Below are 4,847 nucleotides of genomic sequence, written 5' to 3'. Positions count from 1 at the left end.
ATCATGTGTTTATCTCTTTTCTTTGCATTTTCAGGATGCCACCACGAAAAGGCAAGGGACCTGTTGATCCATCAAGGAAGAGGAAAGCTTCCAAAGCCAAGAAGAAAGAGGTGGGGTCTAGTTCTTCAGCCCCATCTTCATCTAGAGAATGGGAGGATCCTGAAGACCCATCCGACTATAATGGGATGGTTTTCTATAGTTTGAGAGCTGCATCCTTATGGTGTACTTTCCACTTACTACTTGTGATGTTGGAGAAACAGGTGGTTGTGGAGCATTTCTCCTGTATTCACCTCTTAGAGAGGTTTTTCGCTTTTAGTTGGGAGTTTATCCTCAACATCGACCGACCATGCTACAAGGGCTTGGTGAGGAAGTTCTATTGCAACCTTGAGGCTATAGAGGAGGAGGGGGAGTTTGCCATAATCAGTATGGTGAAGGGTGTGGAGATCATCCTGACTGTGGATCGATTGGCAGAGATTATAGGTATCTCCTGAAAGGGCATCCACTACTACAGTCCTCCTAGGACCAGAGGCATAGGCCCACTAATGAGCCAGAACATGCAAGAGCACATCTATGTGGTGATCAGTAGCTCATGTGTGAGACCTGCATCTGAGTTAGCCTTTTCCCTTGCGAGTAGGGTATTTTCCAGATTGGTGCAGTTCAACCTAGCTCCTAGGAGTGGTCACAGGAATCAGGTGGGTTTCATGTCAACCTACCTGGTTGCCTGCTTGCTGTCTGCCTTAGAGGGCAATGTACCTAGACTGTGCCTTCCCTACTTTGTGCTGAGGTCTATGCACCACCACGCCATGCATCCAGAGGACACAAACCTACCCTATGGCCGAGCTCTCACTCGAGTCTTTGAGCATTTTGTATTTGACCTTTCTGGTGAGGTGGGAACGGTCCCAAGGGACAAGTTCACTGAAAAGAACTTGAGGCAGATGAACTTGCATGCCTTGATGGTAGAGCCCTAGGCAGCCGAGGAGCAGGGGCTTCTTAGGAGAGTGGATGAGAACACTAGTAGAGCGCTCCAGATGTGGAGACAGTTTGGAGAGATAGAGTCTAGATTTTAGCGACTCACCTGGGATATGTACCACTCTTCTAGGGTGATCTCTGCGGATGTTCGACGCTTACAGAGGAGAGTGGTGCACCTCCATGATCGATTCACTCATTAGGACACGTGCCTCGGCATCGACTCTAGAGTTCACTTAGGAGAGCCTTTTGATGTCTCTAGTGACGACTAGGACTAGTAATTTAGGCTGATGGCTTATTACCCTCTTCTGAACTTTTACTTGTCATTTCTACTTGTGTACTTAGAATTTGAATTATGATTTCGATAGTAATTATAAATTTTTGAATGGTTTGCTTATAATAAAGTACGTGGTTTGATGGTGGCCGTGTTGGTCACTATATGTTATTATCATATTATTTTTGTTGTCTATCAAGTTTCATGTTGAAATTTTTTTTGGTTTTCTCATTTTAAACCGTTATGTAGCCAAAATTTTGTTAAAATTTCCGTTAACAATAAATTCAATTATGAAAATTTTAAAAACTAGTTAACCAGAATTCATACTATCAATGCATGCATGCCATGAAATGCAAATATTACATATTTTACATTTAAATAAACTTTTTTTTAATTTTCACAAGGCTTTTATCTTCACCCACCTTAGACCTATTATGGTTTCTATAGGATCTAAGTAGTATGTTGTAGGTAGGTAGAGCATCGCACTCTGATACCATCATTGTCACACCTCGTTCACACAGAATCGAGTCGGTGATCGAGTTAACTCCAGTTAACTCATAAACCTACCAGGATCAACAATACAGTAACTACAATACATCATACATCTACTAAACTAAGATAGACCTGTATTTTCAGTAGAAGACTTGTTTATAATAATACCTCGAATTTTTTCCTAAATACTAGATACCCAAATTGAGTCATAAAAGTTATATACATCTGGGCCCAAAGGCATGATATATACACAAAAATATAACAATTTAAGCATCAAGTAATCAAAAGGTAGTGCATAAAAAAGAATAAAAAAGAATCACTCAAGAGTTACTACTACCATGCAGCATAATCCTCGCATGTGTAATCCGCATCGTGCTCGAACTCATCAGAGACCCACTATTCCTCAGAGGAAAACTCCACAGTGGGGCCCGGCTCCTGATCTCTAGGTGGTTAACCTGTAAAATCACTTAAAAAGAGTTGTGCATGTGGTATGAGGTCACTAGCCCAGTAAGTGGAAACGAAGACCACACAAGGAAAACCACACAAGCAGTCACAACACAAATGCGCCTATATGTATGCAATTCATTTTAATCCAATTAGCCCAACAACATTACTAGGTCATAGGCTATGTGCTACTCACAACCATAGTGCGTATAGGCTCCGGGTATGAGCCGCGAACCCCATCCCGCGATACGCCCATAGGGTTATCGAAAAAGGCCCACCGTTGGTACCAAAATTTAAAATGTAAGCTGGCTCCCGACAAATTTAAATAACAGAAAGTAAATGGTGACTCCACAATAAATAAAAGCAGTACGATTGGCCCTCTGAATATACACCGGGGTTACCGACTGTCCTAACGATCAACCGTGCGTACTTCTAACTGCTACAGGAGTTCGGCAACCCCAATCCGATGCTTCCCCTCAATAGTAACTCAACACGTAAATCCCTGTTGGGAAGGGTCATAGCACAAAGGGGTATATAGATCCTAGCCGCATGCTTCTATATGAGCATAGTTTGATTACATGATGGCACCGCATCCCATTCCATGAGCCACTATGCACTCATTTTAAAGTCGACTACGACATCTAAATCTAGCATGCATATCATGTCTAAATGAGATTCCTCCATCACATACATCAAGACATAATGAATATTCAATCATAACACAAAGCATAGCATATTATGTAAATGCACATTCAATGCATGATACAGCATATGTGATGTCAAGTCTACATACAAGGGACATGATGACATGGCTAGAATAACACGTGTTAAATGATGCATAACATTCAGAAATTAAATCAGAGTCCACTCCCCACTTACTTGTATATGTACACAGTGCTTGTACCCGCCACACAAGAGATCCGATGTGTGGGTATGCGTATAATGAGCGTGACCTATTATAAATATAATATTTTATCATTTCACTATTTTGGGGTCAAAATCATCATGTTTAAACACTAAAATCGGGTTTAGAATCATAAATGGGGGTTACCCATCAAATTTGAACCAATTCTGGTTATTCTGGAAAGAAAGGTGGGCATGAGTCAAAGACAGGCGGGCCTCGGAGCCCACCGGTTTCATGTCCACCGGTTACACCAGAGCTCAGAAATTGAGTTTTGAGAACTGAAGTGAGCTAGAGACCCAAAGACAGGTGGGTCTGGAACACCCCCAGTCTTGAAACGAAATTCTTCCATCACCTTTCCCATCTTCTCTCCAGCTTGGGGAACTTGTTTAGGGTCGATCCGATGACTCAAATCACTCATCTAAGGTCCAATCATGTATCCTCAACCTAGATCTAAGATCAAATCAAAAGAAAAAAAAAGAGATTCTTACCTCTTTCTTAATAACACCAATGAAACCCCAAATTTCACTCCTTTTTCTCAAGAACTTCCAAATACTCTAGATCTTCACCAACACTCCTTCCAAATCCTTCAAAATCATTGTACACACCTTCCATTAGTCCTTAGATTTGATTATCCATGTACAATTAGCAAAATCCAAGTGGTTTTTTCCCAAAAATAAAAAAGAGGGTTTAAGAAAGGGGTTTTCCTAAGAATCCTTGGAATTTGTACAATACCTACCTCAAATCGAAGATCCCGGCAAGCTGGTCATTAATCCAGGCTCAAAATACCAAGACCCAGCTTCGGTGAAGCTCTATGATTAATTTCCTTTCTTCTTTCTTCTTTCTTCTTTCTTCTTTCTTCTTTCTTCTTCTTCTTCCTTTTCCTTTCTTCTTTCTTTCTCTCTTTTCTTTACTCTTCCACCGACCAACTACCATTAATGAGGGAAAAGACAATAAATGTCACCTCATTTATACCTGGGCCCCCAAAAATATCTTCTAGTCATAGGTGGGTACATCTCAGGTGGGTATTCTCAGGTGGGTATATCTCAGGTGGGTATATCTCAGGTGAGTATATCTCAGGTGGGTATATCTCAAGTGGGTATATTTCAGGTGGGTATGTCATTCTAGTTAGCCCATTGCTAGTGTTCCACTTGGACTTCAATGGGGACAAACTCATACTTATAATTAAATTACATAGAAACCCAAAATTACTAGCACGTACCCTTACTTCTTGTACATGGCATCATGGTGCATGCAAGTGCAAGGATTGGGTGCACATATTACACTTGGCACCCGCTCAGTCTTGTCGAGCCAACCACAATTCAAGGTCACTCTTGCTACCATGTTTCATATGGTATTGTGTTAATTCGCTCTGGTTCAGCTCCTATATGATCAAACGAAGTTAATACAGGTAATTAGACCAGGTTTAGAAAGTAGGGTATCAAATGCACCCTCAATGGTCTGGTATCCCCACTTTAAGTCACCCTGACCCTACAATGGTCAAAAGATAAAAATACCCCTAGTCAGATTTCAGGGTATTACAAGCATCTTCCAAGGGATGTGACTAGTGTGTGGAGTGAGGACACGTTGACCCTGGTCACAAACACTTGCATCTTCTTGGTAGGGGTATGTCTCCCTATCGATGTTACTTCCCATTTTTTATCCATATTTTGACTTAGTATGAATGTGTCTTGTAGACGAACAACCACATTTCTCAACTCACCCCTCGGGCAGAGGAGCTGGCCTGGGACCTTGAGAGGTCCGAGAGAG

The 4,847-nt window shown here is 41.5% G+C and overlaps 1 long non-coding RNA gene across 2 annotated transcripts; it reads right to left on the bottom strand.

The window, feature by feature from the left end:
* Window positions 1-1,713: 1,713 nt before the first annotated feature.
* On the bottom strand, window positions 1,714-3,991 carry LOC122067281. Of its 2 annotated transcripts, XR_006136647.1 has the most exons (4): window positions 3,817-3,991; window positions 3,569-3,664; window positions 3,056-3,129; window positions 1,714-2,187 (listed from the first exon to the last, which is right to left on the bottom strand). It is a non-coding gene; the product is annotated as an uncharacterized LOC122067281 (long non-coding RNA). The 2 variants fall into 2 exon arrangements; XR_006136646.1 differs by lacking the exon at window positions 1,714-2,187 and having other exon boundaries at window positions 2,399-3,129.
* Window positions 3,992-4,847: the final 856 nt, after the last annotated feature.

This window comes from Macadamia integrifolia, unplaced genomic scaffold, assembly GCF_013358625.1.
Source record: "Macadamia integrifolia cultivar HAES 741 unplaced genomic scaffold, SCU_Mint_v3 scaffold2807, whole genome shotgun sequence".
NCBI lineage: Eukaryota > Viridiplantae > Streptophyta > Magnoliopsida > Proteales > Proteaceae > Macadamia > Macadamia integrifolia.
Note: the sequence above shows the minus strand (reverse complement) of the source record. Positions and strands in the feature narration are given on the sequence as shown.